Genomic DNA, 23,586 nt, shown 5'->3' with positions numbered 1-23,586 from the left:
TCATCCAACACAGATCCTCCCTTGGGGGATGGAACTGGAGCAGCGCACGAAGCTCTTCCCACACTTGGGGCACTGGCAGGATTTCCCTTTACAGGTACCTCTGTGAGTGTCAGGTCAAGGTGGAGCTCCTGGAGAAGCTCTTCCCACCCTCAGGACACTCGCAGGGCCTCTCCCCGGGGTGGATGCGCTGCTGTGCCCTCAGGTGTGAGCTCTGGCTGGGGCAGCGCTGGGCTCTTGCCTGCTCCCACCCGCTGTGCGGGAAGCAGGAATGGGAAAGGAGGGAAAAGCGATGGGTGGAGATAAAAATGTGGGGGTTGTGGTCACCCTGGGTGGGACCTTCCAGTCCTTTGGTCTGGGGATCTTGAAAGGGGGTAGTGCAGAGACGGATAGGGGATCCCCAGGGATTTTGGGGGCAGGATGAGGGATCGTGTGAGTCCCTTGCTGGGGGGAAGAGGGTCTGGCTGGAGCCCCCTGGTGCTCCTGGGGCCCTCGGCTGGAGAGTTGGCACGGGCTCAAAATGGCTTGATCCCACTTCAAAATCCTCAACCCCTCCCCAAAATACACAATCCCACAGAATCCCCAAAACCCACAGAAGTGGTGGGGATGGAGATTGGGACTAGTGGGATGAGGGAGAGGTTCTGCTTCCTAGAACAGAGGAGGATATAGAGCAATAGGCAGAACTGGGGGGGTTTCCCTCCCGGCATTCTCCAGCCCTTGGCATTCCTGGTTTCCAGGTCCCTTGAGGGAGTCCAACCCCTCCTCACCATCCCCCTGTGTTTAGCCCTTTCCTTCCCACCACCTCCACTGGCTTCTTCTCTGGAGAAAACTTGGATCCACTGACTTCTTGCTCTCCCCTCTGTACGTGCAGACACTTCTCCATCGATAAATATTGTCCTCATGTACTCTGTGAGCCTGTAAATAATGGACAAGTCTTGGCAACCTCAGGACTGGATTTTTTGGGTGTGTGTTGTTGGGATTTTTAAAATATCGATGTGTCTTCTCCGTTCCCTTTCCAGATTGGGAGGCTGTAAGCACAGCTCCAGTCTTTCAGTGTGTGGGGTGTGAGCATTTAGCAGCAGAGCCTGTGCCAGGCACGGAGCCACAGGGGCACTGGAGGGACATTCACCCACCCGCCACAGCCTCAGCTGGGCAGCTACAGCCCGTGCTGAAAACAGCCACTGGCAGAGGGGATTTCTGATTAATCGTGTCTGCCTCCCAGGAGCCAGTTTGAAAAGAAAAACCTCTCAATTTGCTGAGGCAAAGAAAAAGAAAGGTAGTATTGAATAAAATAAAAGCAAGGCCTCTTGGGACAATGGTTGTCTTTAAAAAGCCAAAGCAAACAATATTCTGTATTGATTGAAAATCTAGCTTTTGATTTCTCTGTTTTTCATATCTGTTGTCTTCTGGAAAATTGTGGTAGTGGAGTTTGGTTTTTTTTTTTTAAGCAGAGATGCTGAAATACTTCTAGGTAAAGAAAATAAATAGGAAATTTTCCCCTTCCCCTAATCAAATTGTGCGGTTTGTCAACAGAAGGATTGAGACTGTATATCCAGCAAGCCTGTGCCATTCCAAGGTGCTTTCCTTTGAAAGGACAGCTGCCTTTTCCTTTGTGGATAGGAATAAATCAAAGCTATCCTGGAAACAGAAACTGTCCCTCCTTTTTCCCCTTCTCACAGGAATACAAACATGTTTTGTTCTAGTGAATGCTTTCTACATTGAGGGCAGCCCATCTCCAGCCCAAATTCCTCTCTTGCAGGAAAGTCTCTCCCGCAGACACAGAGCTTGAGCTGGCAGAGAAAAATGGGACCTCACAAGAGAAGCAAAGACTTCTAAGGAGAACAGAATTGTTCAGGTTGGAAAAGAGCTCTGAGCTCATCAAGTCTCATCAACCATCAACCCAGCACTGCCAAGGCCACCACAGCCATGTCCCCAAGTGCCCCATCTACAGGTGCTTGAAATGCCTTCATGGATGTGGCTCACCCTCAGCCCTTACAGCCTGTTCCAGTGCTTGACCACGCTTTCAGGGAAAAAATTGTTCCTCTGTCCAATCTAAACCTTCTCTGGCACAACTTGTGTGTGACCGTGCTCACAGGAGTGTTCAGATGAGGGAAGAGACGAGGATCTGACTCCATGTTTCAGAAGGCTTGATTTATTATTTTATGATATATATTTTATAAAAACTATACTAAAAGAATAGAAGAAAGGATTTCATCAGAAGGCCAGCTAAGAATAGAATAAGAAGGAATGAATAACAAAGGCCTGTGGCTCAGAGTCCGAGCCAGCTGACTGTGATTGGCCATTAATTAGAAACAACCACATGAGACCAATCACAGATCCACCTGTTGCATTCCACAGCAGCAGATAACCAATGTTTATATTTTGTTTCCTGAGGTCTCTTGTTGAGGCTTCCAGTCTCTCGGCTTCTCAGGAGGAAAAATCCTGAGGAAAGGGTTTTTTACAAAACATGTCTGTGGCACTTGTGGCCATTTCCTCTCGTCCCATCGCTCTCCTGTGGGGGAAGAGGCCGATTCCCCCCTGCTGCAGGCGCTCTCAGGGAGCTGTGCCCTGCTGGTCCTGCTCAGCTGCTCTCAGCCCTCTCCCCAGGCCCTTCCAGCCCCTTGCCCCGGGCTCTGCAGGGCTCCTGTGACCCCAGCGCAGGACCCGGGCCCTGGGGAACCTCCCACCCTCGGCCTCGGCCCCAGCCCGTCTCTGGCACTGGTGAGGCCATACATCGAGTGCTGTGTCCAGTTCTGGGCGCCCAATTTAGGAAGGATCTTGAGATACTGGAACATGTCCAGAGAAGGGCAACAAGGCTGGGGAGGGGTCTGGAGCACAAGTCCTGTGAGGAGCAGCTGAGACAGCTGGGAGTGTTTATCCTGGAGAACAGAAGAGACCTCATCACTGCCTGCACGTCCCTGACAGGAGGGGGCAGCCGGGTGGGGCTGGGCTCTGCTCCCGGGGAACAGGGACAGGACAGGGTGACACTGCCTGGAGCTGCACTGGGGACGTTTAGGCTGGACATTGGGAAGCTCTTCATAGAAAGTGTGATTGGGAATTGGGATGGGCTGCCCAGGGAGGTGGTGGAGTGACTGTCCCTGAAGCTGTTTAAAACTGGATGTGGCACCTGGTGCCATGGTCAGGGTGACAGGGTGGTGTTGGGTCATAGGCTGGACTTGATCTCAAAGGTCTTTTCCAAGCTGGCTAATTCTGTGATTCTGTGATCCTGGCCTGCATGGACCCAGTTTCAGGGGAAACCCCTCTCCAATACCCATAAATACCCTCAAATCCTCCCAAGCCCTAAATTTTCCCCCCAAATGACAGTAAAATCATTGGGTTTAGAAGTCTTTGTTCAAATTCTTTATTTTTATGACAATTTCATGCTTTTGTAGGGAATAAAAATAGATGAAATAAAATCAAGCTCAAAAAAAGGAGTTACTTGTCAGCATCACGAGAATATCTGTAGGGTTGGGTTCAGTGCAGGGAAGAGCCTTTGTTGGAGGGGTTTCCACCCCAAATCTTGGTCTTTGCCCAAATCCATCACCATTTGACTGTGGAAGACACCTGTGGGCCATAGAGAATCAGAATAATGGAACCACTGAGGCTGGAGAAGACCTCAAAGACCATCCAACATTACTTGATGCCACAAGAAGAAAGGGTTGGATGGAAGAGCTGAGACTTTTAGGGTTGAAGGTTAACAAATCCACTCTTCTCAATGAATTCTTGATGCCATTCTGAGTCCCGATGGATATTCCTGCCCCTGCCTTCACCCAGGTGCCCACAGGGAATCAGGAGGATGTGGAGACCACCAGCCAGGTGTCTTCTCAAAAGAGTTCACCCAGAATAGGGGTCACCAGGGCTCTGCCCAACACGGGTCACGGGGGATCATCCAAAGCAGATCCTCCCATGGGGGATGGAGCTGGAGCACAAAGCTCTTCTTGCACTCAGGGCACTTGCAGGGCTTCCCTTACAGGTGGGTCCATTTGTGTGACATCAAGGCAGAGCTCTGTCCCTTCCCACACTCCCCACACTCGTAGGGCCTCTTCCCGGTGTGGGTGCGCCGGTGCAGGGTGAGGGTGAAGTTGTGCTTGAAGCTCTTCCCACAGGCAGGGCAGCAGAAGAGCCTCTACTCCGTGTGTGTTTGCTGATGCATGAGGAGATTTGACCTGGTCTGAAACTCCTTCCCACACTTGGGACACTCATAGGGCTGGTCCTCACTGTGGGTCTTCTTGTGGTCAATCAGGCTAGATCTACGGCTGAAGCCCTTCCCACACTTGAAGCATTTGTAGGGTTTTTCTCCTGAGTGGATCTTCTGGTGCTGGACTAGGACTGAGTTGAAGCTGAAGCTCTTCCCACATTCCCCACACTTGTAGGGCCGTTCCCCAGTGTGCTGGCGCATGTGGGGGATGAGCTGGTAGTTGCAGTTGAAGCTCTTGCCACATTCCAAGCACTTGTAGGGCCATTCCCCTGTGTGTACTTGGTGGTGGATGAAGAGGTGGGAGGTGTGGCTGAAGCTCTTCCCACATTCCAAGCACATATAGGGCTTTTCCCCGGCATCAAACTGCTCATGGACCACCAGAGTGGATTTCTGGATGAAGCAATGGGGGCGTCTTTGCTCCTCAGAGCACCCTGGGCTGGGTTTGGAGCCATTCCTTGTGGGGGATTCCTTTGGCTTTTCCTCCCTATTGGATTCCTGCCCCTTGGAGCCGCTCAAAACGGCCTCTTCCATGAGGTTCTGCTGTGGGGATTTGTCCACCCTGGTCTCCACCTGCAGCTCAGTGTCTGGGGGAGGAAAGAGAAGGAGAGAATGGGAGGAGGAGAAGGGAAAAGGCAGAAGGAGAGGAAGGAGAGGAAGGAAGGGGATTTGCCTCCATGCCCGAGGGAAGGGGAAGGAGATCCCCTCAATCCATCCCTGGCAGGATGGCGCTGGTAGTGAGGCTGTCCTGCAGCGATGCTGGGCTGGGAGATGGAGCAGCAGAGAGGGGAAAGGGGCAGTGATTCCTCCTCACCTGCCTGGGTATCCTGGAGCATCTTCCTCACTGCCCCCTCCTCCTCCATTTGGCCAAGCCTTGGGAATAAGAAGTCGGATTTTGAGGGAAAAAACAAGGGGTGAACACATTGGCCTGAGAGTTCCTCCTGCCTGAGTCCATCTCTAGAAGTCACCAAGTACCTTGTGTCCATGAAAATCGCCAGGACGTCAAGACTCAAGAGGAAAAAAATCCCTCCCTGGGTTTTCCCCTTGTGGATGCTGGGGGTCCTGCATATATTGGAGGTCTGCTCCAGATTTCCCAGTGATTCCCCCCACGCTGGGGTTCTGGGAGTCCCCCTTCTCTGGGCTGCTGAGGGTCCCATGGGTCCCCCTCTCTGGGGTTGCACTAAGGGATGCCGAGGGTTTTGGGGTCCCTCCTCCCCTGACTCTCTGCTCCGGGGTGCCGGGGTTTTCCTCCCTCTGGGGTCCCCACTTTGGTGTCCCACGGTGTCCCCCACTCCAGGCTCATCCCTTCTCTGCTGTCTCCTCCAGGCTCCCCTCACTCCCGGCTGTCGGGGTCCCCCCGCTCCAGGCCCTCATTTCAGGGTCAGGCACTCCCGGGGCTCCCCCTTTTCGCGTTCCCCCTCTCACAGCTGCTCCTCTCCTCCCGTCACGGGGCTCCGGGGACCTCCATCGCCCACCCACCCGCAGCCGCACCGGGAAACTCCAAATAAAAACCTTCCAAGACCCCCGCAGGATCCGCCCAAAGGGGGTTTCGAGTCAGCTTTGGACTCGTGTAAGATCCAAACATCGCTCCGCCCGCCCTGTCCCGAAAAAAAGAAACAGGAACCGCCAAAGATACTTCGGGTGGGCTCCAAATATCCCTCCCTCCTTCAAAAAAATCCTGCCGGCATCGCCCAAGATATTCGGGGCGAGGTCTCCCTCCCCGCTCACCTGCGGGCGATGCTCCCGGCGCGAAGGGCCTGCAGACCGGAGAGCGATGGACGCACGTGGGGTCTCCTCTGGCTGCTCCTCTTCTGGCTCCTCCTCTGCCCCTCCTCTTCCTCCCGCTCCTCCCCCTCCTCCTCCTCCCGTCCCTCGGCTGCCGGCGAGGAGCTCTCGGGTGAGCGGAGCGGGGACGGGACCCGGTGAAAGGGGTGGGAGAGGGGGACAGGGGGAGGTGGGACGGGGGGAAAGGGTTCTCCATGAGGGGCTCACAGTTAAACCCAGGACCCCCGAATCCCCTCCCTGTCCTCCCACCCTCTCCCGGTGCTTTGGGGGCCAGGCCATACCCCAGTGCCGCCTCAGGGGCTGCTCCAGGCTGACGTGCTCCACCTGGCAGCTGTAGCTGAGCCCGCGCCGGGGCGGCGTTTCCAGCAGCACCAGCAGCTGGTAGGTCCAGTCCCCGTTGGGGAGCACGTCGGTGGCCACCACGTGCTCCGAGAGCTCCTGCTGGCCCTGGAACCACCTCACCTGGATGGCAGCAGGGTAGAAATCCATCACGGAGCAGAGCAGGCGGCCGGGGCCGGGCTGGGAGCTCGAGGGGGCACCAGCGAGATGGATACGCTGGGATGAGCAGAGGGCTTGGGGACCCCCCCAGTGCGAACCTGCGTCCCTCCCCCACACCCCAAGGAATCGCTCCAGGGAATAAGTGCTGCAGGACAGAGAACCGTCTTTCTCTAGCCCCTTTCCTCATTCCCCAAATCTAAAGACCCCTTCCAACAAAACTGGGATTTCCCAGCCCCGTGCCCCAGTCTTTGGGGATCCCAGCCCCTTCTTTTCCGCCATTCTTTTGCCCCTTCCATATCATCCCACCAATCCCGAACCCCCTCCCCCGTGCTTGGTTTTGGGGGATCCAGGCCCCTGCTGCTCACTCTGGGGGGGTCACATCCTCCCTTTCCCTCAATTCATGCAGCTCCTGGCTGCTTTTTCTCTAGGAGGAATCCCTGAGTTTTGGGACTTTTAGGGTGTCGCTTAAGAGTGTGACAGCTCCTGCTGTGGTCCCTCAGCTGCCCCTGACACCCTGGGGGGGCTGGGATTTCCCTCCTGGGGACAAAGACGTTCATCCCCTTCCAGGAGCCCAATGCCTGGCTGGGGCTTCAGGACAGGGGGTCCTTGAGCAGCTGCCCCAGAACTTCCCCCAGAGTCACCCAGCAGAGCGAGAGCCACTCGGCCTGGGGTCCCCAAAGGCCTCAGCAAGCCCCAGGTCCCTCCCAGGAACCCTCAACTCCCTCAAACCCAGCATCCCCCACATGCCCCATAAGTTTCCCCCACGGCACTGGCCATGGCCATGTCCCCACATGTCACTGGCCATGTCCCACTATGTCCTCACCCATGGCTGTCTCCCCACCATGTTTCCATCCCTGTCATTGTCCCCAACATCTCCATCCATGCCTGTGTCCCTCTGTCCCATGGTAAAAAGATGAGAGTTGCTGTAGTACATCAGAAGAGAAACAGCATTCGTTTAAGCCATGGTCTGCCAGGGAACCACGAAACCGTGTCCCATTCCCATTCTTTTCACGTTTGGACTAATACATGAGCTGCTTTCTTGTTTCCTTTTTCATCTGTTTCTCTACTTTTCCTTTGTCATCTATTTGCCAACAGCAGTTTGAGTCATTTAATTTTCCACAAACTCTTTCTGCTAACAGATGATCTGATCCCATCCCATGGTGAAATGTTGTGTTCCTCATTTCAGTGGATTGGTCAGCAGGAAGGTCAGGAGCTGGATCTGTCTGGTTGGTTATTGCGAGGGCAGCTTGTAATCTAATGATGTCATGGAAATGAGAAATGGGCTCTGTGGCTCCTGATATGAATTGGTTCGGGTTCCCAGGGGCTGGTCCATGGTGTTGTAGGATTTGTTCTGGTGGCCATTCAGCTTTTCCCCATTTTTGGGTGCTCCTTCCAGCCAAGACTGCATCAATTGACCACTTTTCTCTAATTAAATCACCAAAAACTTGGATTCCCAGCTAATTTCTCTGAAGTTGTGTTAGCAAAAATCCCCAGTGCTCTAATCCACCCCATATAACACAGACAGTGACAGCACATGTTGGATTGGGCAGAGGGATGATTCCTCCCGGCACTTATTTTAGTGAAGTTTTCCCAACATTCTCCATGTGCTGTTTCCCTTTGCAGCTTCACCCATTCCTGTTGCAGGGTCAGATATCCTCCCCCTGGGCTCTGCCTTGAGCTGTGCAAATTCCATCAGTGCCAGCAGGCAGAGCTTGGGGTGAGGGGCAGAGGGAATCAGCCCAATTCCTGCCCCAGGCAAGAGGCCCAGGTGCATTGTCCACACTTTGCCCAGCAGTGTTCATTTGCATTTCTAAAGCTCCTCTGCAGGCTGCCTGGAATGGAGCTTCACTTCCAGGGCAGCCATCTGGTGACTCACTTGTGGCCCCCCTAAAAGCTACTTTTTTACCAGTTTAAGGGTCACCTTTAAAGCTCTTCTAGTTCTTAAAAATGAAGCCTAAATTTGAATATCGAAGAGCCCATACCTAAATTTTGCCATCACAACAGCCACACACACACATACACAAAAAAATCCAAAGCCATAAAGATTTTTTCTACTTCTTCTCCTACGACTAAAAACTGACTCTCACACCCCTGGCCCAACACCCCTAATCTAACTGGCAGTATAAAAGTAGGATTATTTAAAAAAAACATTCTAATCGTGTAATCTTGTCACCAAAACTGCAAGAAGAACCAAAATTCTTCAATATTTCTAGTGTTAGAGAATCAAAGCATTAATTGATTCTGTCCAGGATGTGCAACAGAAACAATTTCATCCACATATAGCCCGGCTGTGTAGAGAAAAATCATCCCATGACACGTGGGTTTTACTAGATTTATCCTTTAGTTTTTACCGTCCAAAACCCATTGAAATTGTTTGTTGTTCATTGCTTCCAAGTTGCCGAGTTCTTATTTAGCATTTGGTTTCCTGTTGAACCCGGATTTCTTCCCCTCTGATGTGAATTCGGTCTCCACACTCCTGGATTTCCTTCTCAGCCTTTTCCAGCCCAGGTGTCTCCAGCTCTGCCGGGGGCAGTGTCTGGGGTAGCTGTTGGTTGCTGTTTGCTGCTGGGCAATGTTGATGTTTTGTTCCTGATCGTTATCTCTGTGGGTGTCTTTTGGGCTATTCCCAGTCTATTAACATGTTAAGCTCATCTCTGTTGAGTGGTGTAACACCCCTTAAAAAAAAACCTTTAAAATTCCCTTCCTCAAGGCAAAGACAAACCAAACCTGAGTAGAGAAAGTATATTTGAAAGAACCCAAATCGGTACATTTTGCAGCAGTGCAATGGCAGGCAGCCCAGAGTGTGGGTGTCAGTGAGGCCCAGAGTGGAATTGTGCCGTGGTGTTCCCCAGCAGCTGTGGCAGTGCAGGCCCAGCCAGCGCTGAAGCTGCAGCAGTGGCAGCAAGGCTTGGCCCCAGGGGCTGGAGATGGCAGAGGAGGGTGGCCAGGATTGCAGAGGATTCCAGCCGAGGATCTGTGGGCAGGCGCAGGGGCTTGGCCCGCGGTGGAGACCTGGCTGCTGCTGCGTTGCCTTCAGGGCAGGCTCAGGGGCGGCCTCCCATCCTCCTGCTGCAGGCGGGAAGTGCAAATCTGCGGGGCTTCAGAGCCCTTGAGGCCAGGCTGAGGGCTGACCGAGCCCTGCTCATCCATTTAGAGGCTCTTTGGGTTGTCAAAGCTTTACCTTGATGCCAGACTTGAACAATAAGAGTTCCTGCTGTCATAAATTTTCAGGCCTCAGTTCCCATGAAAGCTCTGTCTGCTCCATTCTGCAGACAATGAGGCCACTCTGGCCACTGGGTTAAACATTTTAGCAGAAGAATTCCTTTGGCATGGCCCTGTTTAACATACTATTCAAATTCTTATTCCCTGTAAGGACCAGGGCAGCAGCCTCAGTTAATTTTCATTTTAACACTTGAAAATTCTGTGTTTCCTCCTCCTGTCCATCCATCCAGGTTGTTGACTGGCAGAATAGTGTTGTATGGAGAGATCCCTGGCTCCAAAAGCCCTGCCTTTAACAGGGACTCAGTACCAGGCTGTGAGCCCTTCCTTCCTTCTCACCCTTGCAATGGGGTGTTTCTTTTAAACACCTCTTGTCCTGGTTGCTACAAAGAACTTTGGAGAGGCTCCATATCAAATTGTCTGTATTTTCCTGGGGCTGCCCACACTTCTGGGTTCACTTTAGCACAGGCCTTGCCACTCATCTCACACAAAGCTACAGCATGAGCCTCTGTTTTACCTTTTAGAATACAAATCTATATTTCCACATTAGCCATTGAATCCCTTCCCAGTAAATGATGATCCCAATTAGGAGGAAGTAGAAACCCATGCATTTCAAATCTATCTCCCACATCTACTAATAGTGGTTGAAGAAAACACACCTGCTCATTTTTCCCACTTATTCCCTGAATGGTCAAACAACTTTTTGACAATTTTCACCCCTTAGGTCTGAGATTCAGAGTGGATTGAGAGGCCCCTGTGTCCATCAGGAAATGCCTCCTCTCAATGCAGACCCACCCTGAATGTTCTCAAGGGCTCCAGTGTGGAGGGTCCCTGGTGTGATGGGAGCTGTGACAGCCCTGCCAATCCATGTCCATCAAGGGGTGGACTTGCTGGTCCTGAGGGTGCTGCTGTCTGTGCTTGCAGTGTCCTTGTGCCCTGCAGCTGGAGCCCTGGTTCCTTGCCAGGGGCTGTTTGGGTGGGCTCTCCCCTGCCGAGGAGGGCAATGCCTCTGCCAGGTGCTTGTGGCCGAGCCGTGCCCTGGGTGCTGGGGCCCCCTTGGGCCCTGGGGTTGATCCCTCAGGGGCTGTAGGAACTGTGCCCTGGCCTTTGCCTTCAGCTTGGCCTTTTGCTGCTCCCTTCTTGCATTCACCTGCTGTGCCTTTGTGCCCAAATGCTGCAGGGCCTTCTTGTGCCCCTCCTGCAGCCCCCTCAGTGCCTGTGGGTGCTCATCCTCTGACAGCTGCTGAGCTTTCTTTTCTGCAGAATCATTTGTTTTCCAGCGACCCAATCAAAATCCTGATCTTTCCATGTACAATCCGCCTTTCCCATGTGTTCCTTGCTCCTCCTCCCTGTGCTCAGGGTGCCCTCCCCAGCCCGTGTCCCAGAGCCGCTCCCTGTCCTGCCGCAGTGTCCAAAGGCGCCCCCGGCGGGCAGGGCCGGCAGCTCCACGGGGCCGGGCAGCGGCCGGGGTGTCCCGCAGCCTCCTGGGGGCCGGGGGCCGCTGCCGGCCCTGTCCGGGGCTGGTGGGGTCAGGCAGCGCCCGGCGCTGAGCCCCGGCTGCCCCACAGCCCCGGCCCGGCCCCGCAGCTCCCCACAGGCCCCCAGCCCGTGCTCCCGGTGCCGCAGCTCTGCGCCCGGTGCTGCCGCTGCCCCCCACAGAGAAACCCCCTGAAACCCTGACCTCCTTGATTTCCTGGCCTGGACACGGGGGATACAAATGATCAGCTGACAAAGGTTGAGGATAAGACCCTGCTGAAAAACATCCCAATCCTCAGTATTTTTCTCTTCCTCCCCTTTTCCGGCATCTTTTTTCTTACCACATAAATTCCTCCTGCTGCTCCTTGCCTCAACCATATTGCTGCACACTCCCCTTCACCCTGTCTCTTCCCAGCACACCAACACCATCCATGCCCTGTTGTCCATATCACTTCTCGACTTCCCCTTATTGCCTCCCTGGGTGTCCATTTCCTTAATTACCTCTGGGAGAATGTGCAAACTCAACATTCTACCCTTTTGTATAAAATACAATATTCATGGCTCCGTTAAATCTTTGTTCTCCTTCACGAAGTTCAGGAATTTAGCAGGACCTTGGCTGAGCAGCATTTCCTGTTGATTAATAACATTTTCTGAAACTCATGATTTCTCCTATCACTTCCTTATCTATCTCAAAGGAGATCCACACTATCTGTTTGTAAAGACACTTTCATCTCATTCTTTTCAATACAATGGGATAAGGGGGCAGAAGCCATAAAAGGGCATTTAGGACACTAAAACTGCAAGGGACAGGGGAGGGTCAGCCCTAAACTGAGCCAGAGGGGAGCTGGGATTTAGAGGGGATGATAGACAAAGGATAGGAGCGGTGGATAACGGGAGGGGGGACAGCAGCAAAGGGGTTCCCATGGTGTTCCCTTTGTGAGCCCATCACTCAGTCCCTGGAGCGATTCCCCAGGGCTGTGGGAGGGGATGGATCCGCACTGGGCGGTTCCCCAAACTCCCTGTCCATCCTTGGGGAGCTCCTTGGGCTGGTTCCCCCCACCCAGCAGCCGGTGATGCTTTTTCAGCTGTGGGGCAGAGGGGGCTGGGAAAGGGGGATCTGGGTTGGTCATGGAGGAGGAGGAGGAGCAGGAAGAGGAGCAGAAGGAGAAGCACAAGTTTCCATCCTGCTGGTGATTGGGTGGGGGAGCTCACCCCAAATGTATCAGGGAGTCCTCCAGAGGGGTTCTTCTAGGGGAAGTGTTTGGAGTTGGCAGATTCCAGAATCAAGACTCAAATATCTTGGTGGTCCCTGAGAGGGTTTGGTTTTTTGTGGGTATGTATGGATCTTGCAGGACCCCAAAGCTGATCCTCCTTTTGGGAATATTAAGGGTCCCTCATGGCAATCACCAGGTTCTGGTAGGGGGAGGACATCAGTCTTGGGGACCCTCCCAGAAGAGCAGTGGAGTGGAACCTCAAGACCCCAGGATGGGGAGAAGGTGAGAGGGGTGGTTCCAGAGCTGGATGAGACCCAGCAGCCTGAAGCGGGGAGGGAACGCCGGGGGTATGGGGACCCCTGGGATCTGTGGAATCCTGGAGCAGAGAATCAGGGGAGAACGGACCTCTGGGACCCTCAAAATCCCCTGGGTCATCTGTATGCAAGACTTCAGAGAGGGGCAACTCCAGGAGCCATGGGACTCCCTTCAGCTCAAGGAAGAGAAACCAAACCCCAGATTGAAGAGACAAGAGGGGCAAATCTCCTGTGAGGGTCATTTTGGGAGCTATATCTTGGTGCTTTGCTGATTTTTTTTAACTCAAAAGCCTGGAGACTTCCAGCAATAGTCCTCTGCAGGAGGAACCCCAGCCCAAGGCTCTCACCCCTTGTTTTTTCCCCCCAGACCAGGATTTGTCATTCCCAAGCTGTGGACAGATGGAGAAGGAAAAGCCCCGGAGATCCCTCATGAGGAGGGGCTGCAAACCCAGCCCAGGGAGGTGTGAGGAGGAAAGAGCCCCCCTGAGCCAGGAAGGCGGCCGGAGATGCAGCCAGAGCTCAGAGCTGGTGGAGAAGCCTCAGGCTGGAGAGAGGCCACACAAGTGCTTGGAATGTGGGAAGGGTTTCAGGTACAGCTCCCATTTGAGGCAGCACCAGGTGATCCACACAGGCGAAAAGCCCTACAAGTGTGGGGAATGTGGGAAGGGCTTCAGCAAGAGCTGCAACCTCATCAGCCACAGCAAGATCCACACTGGGGAACGGCCCCACACCTGCCAGGAATGTGGGAAGAGCTTCGCGCGGAGCTCCAGCCTGAAGGAACACCAGATGCTGCACGCTGGGGAGAGGCCCTTCGAGTGTCCTCAGTGTGGGAAGAGGTTTCTGAGGCCATCCCGTCTCCTCCTGCATCAGCGCATTCACAGGGAGGAGAGGCCCTTCTGCTGCCCCGACTGTGGGAAGGGCTCCAAGCGCAGCTCCACCCTCCTGAACGGGCGCCTCCGCACTGGGGAGAGGCCCTGGGAGTGCCCCAAGTGTGGGAAGAGCTTGGTGCGCTGCTCCAGCTCCACTCCCCATGGAGCATCCACGTTGGATGATCCCCAATGACCCCATTTGGGCAGAGCCCTGGTGATCCATGGTCCTGATGATCCCCGTTGGGTGGGGGGAAGGTGTTGGAGATTTCTTTCCCTTCTCCTTGTGCTGCCCTGATTTGGTTGGTAATAAATTCCCTCTGTGTGCCCTGGCTGGGTCTGTTGTGCCCGTGCTGGTGCTCAGGGCAGAATCCCTCCCGTTCCTTCTCAGCCCCCCCAGTGCCTCCCCCGCTGCCCCGGGTGCTTTGGGGGCCGGGCCGTGCCCCAGTGCCGCCTCAGGGGCTGCTCCAGGCTGACGTGCTCCACCTGGCAGCTGTAGCTGAGCCCGCGCCGGGGCGGCGTTTCCAGCAGCACCCGCAGCTGGTAGGTCCAGTCCCCGTTGGGGAGCACGTCGGTGGCCACCACGTGCTCCGAGAGCTCCTGCTGGCCCTGGAACCACCTCACCGGGATGGCAGCAGGGTAGAAATCCATCACGGAGCAGAGCAGGCGGCCAGGGCCGGGCTGGGAGCTCGAGGGGGGCACCAGCGAGATGGACACGCTGGGGGGCACTGGGAGAGTGTGGGGACACACTGGGATCAGCTGGGGGAAACTGGGAGAGAGAGGGGAGGGGTGGAATGGACTTGAGAGGGACTGGGAGTGCACTGCGAGAACTGTGGAGCACTGAGAGCGAGGGTGAAGGTCTGGGAGTGAAATGAGAAGTTCTGGGAATGGACTGGCATTGTACTGGGAATGAGATGAAAGGGACTGGGAGGGAGTTTGTGGACACTGGGAGGGCCTGGGGCTGCACTGGGCGGAACTGGGAATGGCGCGCGCGGCACTGGGAGGCCGAGTCCAGCGCGGGGCACCGGGGGCTGCGGGTCTGCCCGGCAACTGATGAGTCATCAGAGAGACGCGCTCTGATTGGCTGAGGGGCGGTGGCACCACGCACGGCAGAGATGGACACGCGGGGGGCACTGGGACTGACCGGGAATGGACTGGGAGAGCGAGGGGAGCCCCTGGGACGGACAAGAGGCCGCGGGGACGGTCACAGGAAGGACTGAGGGCGCTGGGGTGATTCCCAGGGAGGTTATGAGGGGACACGCTCGGGCCCCTCTCTACGCCCCAGGAGTCGCGGGCGCGGGCAGGAAAATCCAGGACCGAAGCGCCCGACACCCCAGACTGCCCGAGCCCTGAGCCCCTGCGCTCCCTCAAACGATTTCAGGACTGTGCCAGAGCCAGCAGCCAGCCCTTTGTCATCTCGGTCACCCGTGGCTGCCACCCCCTGCTGTTCTCGGCATCTTTCCGGGTGACAAATGGGACAAAAACTCTCAGAGAAACGCAAACCCCATCAGTGCCCGGCTCTGATGCGAGTCCATCCCACGGGCAGCACCCCCCCACCCTGCTGCAGCCCGGGGGTCACTGTGCCACAGGGTCAGTCCTGCCAGGACAGGCAGCTCCAGGGGGAGCCCCTCTGGCCACGGGGATCCCACGGGGTCACAGCCTCCTCTCAGACACCCCCTGCACCAGGGGGCTGCTCCAGGGGCTGTGGGGGGATCTCTGCATCCAGCACCTCCGTCTTTAGAACCACCAGGGACTGGCTCTGCTGGACATGGAGGAAGCTTCCAGTAGCTTCTCTCAGAGCGCACCCCACTACCACAACCAGTCCATACAATCCCAATATATCCCAAAAAATGGGGTCCCAGATATCCAAGAACTCGAATGCACTCCAGAATGGGGATGGAGATGTCCAGGGGCTCAGGTGTGCCGATAAATGAGGCCCCAGGTGAGGGCATTCTCTGCTTGGCTGAGCGCTGCCTGAGGGCTGGGGCTGCAGCAAGGGGGGACACCCTCCTCCAGCCGGGATGTCCCACAAACAGGGGAGCCCCACAAGCTCCTCAGAACCCCGGAGCTGGGCTGGTCCTGCCAGAATGCTGGGAGCCACCAAAACTGCTCCGTCCTTGCCTTCTGCAATGGCACAGGGAGAGGAAATACAAGGGAAGGCCCAGAAGCTGAGAAGGAACGGGAGAGATTCTGCCCTGAGCACCATCATGGGCACAACAGACCCAGCCTGAGCACAGGGAGTGAATTTATTACCAACCAAATCACAGCAGCACAAGGAGAAGGGAAAGAAATCTCTCCAACACCTTCTTCCCACTGAACACAGATCACCAGGATCACAGATCACCAGGGCTCTGCCCAAAGGGGGTCACTGGGGGTCATCTAACACGGATCCTCCCATGGGGGATGGAGCTGGAGCAGCACACAAAGCTCTTCCTGAACTCAGGGCACTTACAGGGCTTCCCTCAGTGGCGGCTCCGTTTGTGTAGGGTAAAGGCTGAGCTCTGTCAGAAGCCCTTCCCGCACCCCCCAAACCTGGGGGCCTCTCCCCGGTGTGGATGTTGTGGTCATTGATGCGGTGGGAGGTCTTGCTGAAGCCCTTCCCACATCCCAAGCCCCAGCAGGGATGTTCCTTGGTTTGGATCTCCTGGTGCCGGATCAGGTGGGAGCTCTGGCTGGAGCTCATTCCACATTCCAAGCACTTGTAGGGTGTCTTAGCTTGAGAGGTGATTTAAAAGAGGACACTCTGGGGTGAGTGTTGTCCCCTCTACAGAGTTCCAATAATCCCTTTCCACCAACAGGAAATTAAGGTTAAGAGACTTCACTGCCCCCCGGGGTGGGTCGGTGCGGGGACAGGTCGCTGTCCCGGGATCCCCAAAGGAGCGGTGTCCCCGTCCCGTCACGATTGTAACTTCAGCAAAGGGTAAATCTGGGCTCGATGGGGAGAAATGGCTGGGAATTATTTCTTTTCCCATACCCGTGCCTGAAAGCCCCACAATTTCAAAGGTATAATATTGTGGACGGAGAGGGCCATCTTTTCCGTTCCACGAAGGTTGCTGCCTTCCTTGGCAGACACTTCTCTTTTAAACCAGGACAATTGCCAAGCAAATCACAGCAGAAGGAAAAGTAAAACTAATCCTACCAAAAACACCTTCCCCACACCTCTGCCTGCTTCCCAGGCTTTGCTTTCTCCCAGATTGCCTCCCTTCTCCCCTCAGAGGCGCAGGGGATGGGGGTCACAGCCCGGTCCTGTCACAGCCTCCCCTCAGGGACAGGAATCCTCGTCCTGCTCCGGCCTGGGGTCCCTCCCACGGGACACATCCCTCGGGAACGGGCTGCTCCAGCGGGGATCGCCCCGGGCTCACAGGAGCCGCCAGGAGCCGCTTCCATGGCTCTGCAGGGGCTTCCCAGGGGCTCGGGGGAAGATCTGAGAGAGGCTGAAAAGAGAGAAGATCTGGAGAGGCTCAGGGTCTCTCTCAGTCATCCCCTGCTCCGGGCTGGGCTCCTGCGGGGCTGCAGGTGGGTCCCTGCTCCATCCCGGCTTCAGCCACAGCTCCCAGCGCCTCCAGCTCCAGGTGACCCCAAGCTCCCGGTGGTCCAGGGCAGCAGCAGTTCCTCGGCCTCCTGCCTGGGCCATTCTGGGGTGTGCAAATCTCAGCATTTCCTGGGAGAGCAGCACACTGCAAGGCCTGGGGAAATTTATCCCATGTACCCAATCTGCACCTCACCCAGCTGATTCTCCCATCACTCCTCGTCCTTGAGCGTAGCCTGGTGAGAATGGAGGGGAGGAACAGTCCTGGGCAGTCCCACACCTTCTCCCAGGGGGAAGCAAGCCCCACATTGCTTTGATTTCCCCCAAAAAGGGAAAACAGCCCCAGACCCCTTCAGCTGAGCAGAGGATGGGACAGGGTTTAGCAGAACACTTCCAATATTGTTTTTCCTGAGTCTGGAAAGAACCAGCCAAACTGAACCGATGTGGGACCCCCCAGCAGCGCCTCTCTGCCGTCCCAGCTGCAGCCCTCGCTGGCTGCTCCAGGCTCAAGGGCAGACCGGGAGCTCTGGGAAGGGGCCCCGGCTCGGGCCGCAGCCCCGGGGCAGCCCCACAGCAGCTCCGAGGCTCCTCCAGCTGGGGTGGAACGTGGCAGGGGGAGCAGGGGAAGGGATGGGGCTGCCAGCACCAGGGGAACGCGAGGGACACCGGGGGCACTTCACAAGCATTCAATGCAAAAGATAAAATCATAAGGAAGGCAAAAGGAACAGCAACAGCGTCACCGTAGCACAGGGCCACACGAGGACGTGTCCCACTGGAGTGCGGTGACGCTGGCCGGATGCCGGGCACCCCCCAAAGCCACTCTCTCACTGCCCTCCACAGCCAGACAGAGGAGACAAAATTTAACCTGGGGTTCAGGAGTTGAGATAAGGACCGGGAGAGATCCCTCATGAAACACCATCATGGGCAAAACAGGCTCAAAACTGGAGATATGATTTGAATTTATTACTAACAAACTGGGGACTACTAGAAGTAGTATACTAGTAGAAGTAGAAAAAAACCCCTCCAAAACATCTTCCCCCACCCCTCCCTCCTTCCAGCTCTACAGGGAATGGGGCCGTGCTCAGCTCATGCCCCGGGGCTTCTCCCTCTGCTCAGGGACAGGAATCATTTCCCAGTTCAGTACTGGAGTCCCTCCCATAGGAAAGGTTCCCGAGGAACTTCTCCAAGCTGAGTCCATCCCACGGGGCACAGCCCCCTCCAAGTGCTGCAGCGTGGGTCACTGTGCCGCGGGGTCAGTCCTGCCAGGACCATCCAAACGGATGTTTCTGCCCCTGCATTCATCCAGGTGCCCATGAGGAGACAGGAAAATGTGGAGCATCCCCAGCCAGGACCACAGATCACCAGGGCTCTGCCCAACGGGGGTCAATGGAGATCATCCAACGTGGATCCTCCCATGGGGGATGGAGCTGGAGCAGCGCACAAAGCTCTTCCCACACTCCGGGCACTCGAAGGGCTTCCCTCAGTGGCACTTCCGTTTGTGTTGTGTCAAGTAAGAGCTCTTGGTGAAGCTCTTCCCACACTCCCCGCACTCGTAGGGCCTCTCCCCGGTGTGGATGCGCTGGTGGGTGGTGAGGGAGGAGCTGCGTTTGAAGCCCTTCCCGCAGTCGGGGCAGCAGAAGGACCTCCCCTCAGTGTGTATGGGCTGATGATGGAGGAGATGGGCACGGAGCCGAAACCTCTTCCCACACCCAGGACACTCGTAGGGCCTCTCCCCAGTGTGGATGCTCTGGTGGCGGCTGAGGTAGGACAGGAGCTTGAACCTCTTCCCACAGTCCTCACACTGGTAGGGCTGTTCCTCAGAGTGCAGGCGCTGGTGGTTGATGAGGTTGGAGTAGTCACTGAAGCTCTTCCGACATTTTCTACACGTGTAGGGCCGTTCCCCTGTGTGAATTATCCGGTGGCGAATCAGACAAAAGCTATCGCTGAAGCTCTTCTCGCATTCCAAGCATTTATAGGGCTGTTCCCCAGTATGGATCTTCTGGTGGCTGCGCAGGCTGGACTTGTGGCTGAAGCTCTTCCTACATTCCAAACACTCATAAAGTCGTTCTCCAGTGTGAGTTCTCTGGTGGTGACTCAGGGCAAACCTCTCACTGAATCTTTTCCCACACTCCAAGCATTCATGGGGCCTTTCCCCGCTATGGATCCTCTGGTGCTTGGTCAGACTGGAGCTCCAGCTGAAGCTCTGCCCACACTCCAAGCACTCATAGGGCTTTTCCCCAGTGTGGATCACCTGGTGCTGCCTCAGGCTGGAGCTACACTTGTAGCTCTTCCCACATTCCCCACACTTGTAGGGCCATTCCCCCGTATGGATCACCTGGTGTTTCTTCAGACAGGAGTTGTAGCTGTAGCTCTTCCCACATTCCAAGCACTTGTGTGGCCTCTCTCCAGCCTGAGGCTTCTCCACCAGCTCTGAGCTCTGGCTGCATCTCCGGCCGCCTTCCTGGCTCAGGGGGGCTCTTTCCTCCCCACAGCTCCCTGAGCTGGGTTTGCAGCCCCTCCTCATGAGGGATCTCCGGGGCTTTTCCTTCTCCATCTGTCCACAGCTTGGGAATGACAAATCCTGGTCTGGGGGGAAAAAACAAGGGGTGAGAGCCTTGGGCTGGGGTTCCTCCTGCAGAGGACTATTGCTGGAAGTCTCCAGGCTTTTGAGTTCGGAAAAATCTGCAAAGCACCAAGATATAGCTCCCAAAATGACCCTCACAGGAGATTTGCCCCTCTTGTCTCTTCAATCTGGGGTTTGGTTTCTCTTCCTTGAGCTGAAGGGAGTCCCGTGGCTCCTGGAGTTGCCCCTCTCTGAAGTCTTGCATACAGATGACCCAGGGGATTTTGAGGGTCCCAGAGGTCCGTTCTCCCCTGACTCTCTGCTCCAGGATTCCACAGATCCCAGGGGTCCCCATACCCCCGGCCCTTCCCTCCCCCCTTCAGGCTGCTGGGTCTCACCCAACTCTGGAACCACCCCTCTCACCTTCTCCCACTCCTGGGGTCTTGAGGTTCCACTCCACTGCTCTTCTGGGAGGGTCCCCAAGACTGATGTCCTCCCCCTACCAGAACCTGGTGATTGCCATGAGGGACCCTGAATATTCCCAAAAGGAGGATCAGCTTTGGGGTCCTGCAAGATCCATACATACCCACAAAAAACCAAACCCTCTCAGGGACCACCAAGATATTTGAGTCTTGATTCTGGAATCTGCCAACTCCAAACACTTCCCCCAGAAGAACCCCTCTGGAGGACTCCCTGATACATTTGGGGTGAGCTCCCCCACCCAATCACCAGCAGGATGGAAACTTGTGCTTCTCCTTCTGCTCCTCTTCCTGCTCCTCCTTCTCCTCTCCCCCTCCCCTCCTCCTCCATGACCAACCCAGATCCCCCTTTCCCAGCCCCCTCTGCCCCACAGCTGAAAAAGCATCACCGGCTGCTGGGTGGGGGGAACCAGCCCAAGGAGCTCCCCAAGGATGGACAGGGAGTTTGGGGAACCGCCCAGCGCGGATCCATCCCCTCCCACAGCCCTGGGGAATCGCTCCAGGGACTGAGTGATGGGCTCACAAAGGGAACACCATGGGAACCCCTTTGCTGCTGTCCCCCCTCCCGTTATCCACCGCTCCTATCCTTTGTCTATCATCCCCTCTAAATCCCAGCTCTCCTCTGGCTCAGTTTAGGGCTGACCCTCCCCTGTCCCTCGCAGTTTTAGTGTCCTAAATGCCCTTTTATGGCTTCTGCCCCCTTATCCCATTGTATTGAAAAGAATGAGATGAAAGTGTCTTTACAAACAGGTAGTGTGAATCTCCTTTGAGGTAGATAAGGAAGTAACAGGAGAAATCATGAGTTTTAGAAAATGTTATTAATCAACAGGAAATGCTGCTCAGCCAAGGTCCTGCTGAATTCCTGAACTTTGTGAAGGAGAACAAAGATTTAACGGAGCCATGAATATTGTATTTTATACAAAAGCGTAGAATGTTGAGTTTGCACATTCCCCCCAGAGGTAATTAAGGACGTGGACATGCAGGGGGGCAATAAGGGGAAGTCGAGAAGTGATATGGACAACAGGGCATGGATGGTGTTGGTGTGCTGCAAAGGGATTGGGTGAAGGGGAGTGTGCAGCAATCTGGTTAAGGCAAGAAGCTGCAGGAGGAATTTATGTGGTAAGAAAAAAGATGATGGAAAAGAGGAGGAAGAGAACAATACTGAGGATTGGGATGTTTTTCAGCAGAGTCTTATCCTCAACCTTTGCCAGCTAATCATTTGTATCCCCGGTTTCCAGGACAGGAAAACAAGGAGGTCAGGGTTTCAGGGGGTTTCTCTGTGGGGGGCAGCGGCAGCACCGGGCGCAGAGCTGCGGCACCGGGAGCACGGGCTGGGGGCCTGTGGGCAGCTGCGGGGCCGGGCCGGGGCTGTGGGGCAGCCGGGGCTCAGCGCCGGGCGCTGCCTGACCCCACCAGCCCCGGACAGGGCCGGCAGCGGCCCCCGGCCCCCAGGAGGCTGCGGGACGCCCCGGCCGCTGCCCGGCCCCGTGGAGCTGCCGGCCCTGCCCGCCGGGGGCGCCTTTGGACACTGCGGCAGGACAGGGAGCGGCTCTGGGACACGGGCTGGGGAGGGCACCCTGAGCACAGGGAGGAGGAGCAAGGAACACCTGGGAAAGGCGGATTGTACATGGAAGGATCAGGATTTTCTTTGGGTCGCTGGAAAACAAATGATTCTGCAGAAAAGAAAGCTCAGCAGCTGTCAGAGGATGAGCACCCACAGGCACTGAGGGGGCTGCAGGAGGGGCACAAGAAGGCCCTGCAGCATTTGGGCACAAAGGCACAGCAGGTGAGTGCAAGAAGGGAGCAGCAAAAGGCCAAGCTGAAGGCAAAGGCCAGGGCACAGCTCCTACAGCCCCTGAGGGATCAACCCCAGGGCCCAAGGGGGCCCCAGCACCCAGGGCACGGCTCGGCCACAAGCACCTGGCAGAGGCATTGCCCTCCTCGGCAGGGGAGAGCCCACCCAAACAGCCCCTGGCAAGGAACCAGGGCTCCAGCTGCAGGGCACAAGGACACTGCAAGCACAGACAGCAGCACCCTCAGGACCAGCAAGTCCATCCCTTGATGGACATGGATTGCCAGGGCTGTCACAGCTCCCATCACACCAGGGACCCTCCACACTGCAGCCTTTGAGAACATTCAGGGTGGGTCTGCATTGAGAGGAGGCATTTCCTGATGGACACAGGGGCCTCTCAATCCACTCTGAATCTTAGACCTAAGGGGGAAAATTGTCAAAAAGTTGTTTGACCATTCAGGGAATAAGTGGGAAAAATGAGCAGGTGTGTTTTCTTCAACCACTATTAGTAGATGTGGGAGATAGATTTGAAATGCATGGGTTTCTACTTCCTCCTAATTGTGATTATCATTTACTGGAAACGGATTCGATGGCTAATGTGGAAATACAGATTTGTATTCTAAAAGGTCAAACAGAGGCTTATGCTGCACCTTTGTGTCAGATGAGTGGCAAGGCCTGTGCTAAAGTGAACCCAGAAGTGTGGGCAGCCCCAGGAAAATACAGACAATTTGATATGGAGCCTCTCCAAAGTTCTTTGTAGCAACCAGGACAAGAGGTGTTTAAAAGAAACACCCCATTGCAAGGGTGAGAAGGAAGGAAGGGCTCACAGCCTGGTACTGAGTCCCTGTTAAAGGCAGGGCTTTTGGAGCCAGGGATCTCTCCATACAACACTATTCTGCCAGTCAACAACCTGGATGGATGGACAGGAGGAGGAAACACAGAATTTTCAAGTGTTAAAATGAAAATTAACTGAGGTGGCTGAGCTGAGCCTTCCAGACAGGGAAAAAGAATTTGAATTGTATGTTAAACCAAGGCCATGCCAAAGGAATTCTTCTGCTAAAATGTTTAACCCAGTGGCCAGAGTGGCCTCATTGTCTGCAGAATGGTGCAGACAGCTTTCATGGGAACTGAGGCCTGAATACTGATAACAGCAAGATCTCTTATTGTTCAAGTCTGGCATCAAGGTAAAGCTCTGATAACCAAAAGAGCCTCTAAATGGATAAGCAGGGCTCAGTTATTACAGTATAAACCTCGTTCAATCGCACAGGAGGATTTAGAACTGAGGACAGGGCAAGGGTTTAAAACAGCCTCCTGTTTGAACAGCCTGGAGAGGGGCTGGCAAGGAACCCAGGACTGCAGTCAAGGGACTCCAGACCCAGGCTGGGAGAGATTGATGGGACACACACACCTTGGGACTTTGCTGTTCCCGACACCCAGCCAGGACATCGGCTCCTGCCTAAGGAGTGCAAAGCAGCACCACTGGTGGCCAAGGGGCCCATGCCAAGTGTCCCTGAGGCCACAAACAGCCGCCAGCACAGCTCAACACGGGGGGACCCCTCAGCCTGGCCTCAAGGGCTCTGAAGCCCCGCAGATTTGCACTTCCCGCCTGCAGCAGGAGGATGGGAGGCCGCCCCTGAGCCTGCCCTGAAGGCAACGCAG

At 55.5% G+C, this 23,586-nt stretch overlaps 1 pseudogene; it reads right to left on the bottom strand.

Annotated features, from left to right (window-relative positions):
• Positions 1 to 4,033: 4,033 nt before the first annotated feature.
• The window catches only part of LOC128945475 (zinc finger protein 850-like), a 42,277-nt pseudogene continuing 22,724 nt past the window's right edge, over positions 4,034 to 23,586 (bottom strand).

This window comes from Melozone crissalis, unplaced genomic scaffold (assembly GCF_028551555.1).
Source record: "Melozone crissalis strain CALT ecotype California unplaced genomic scaffold, PUWL_Pcris_2 ptg000066l_1, whole genome shotgun sequence".
NCBI classification, from domain to species: domain Eukaryota; kingdom Metazoa; phylum Chordata; class Aves; order Passeriformes; family Passerellidae; genus Melozone; species Melozone crissalis.
Note: the sequence above shows the minus strand (reverse complement) of the source record. Positions and strands in the feature narration are given on the sequence as shown.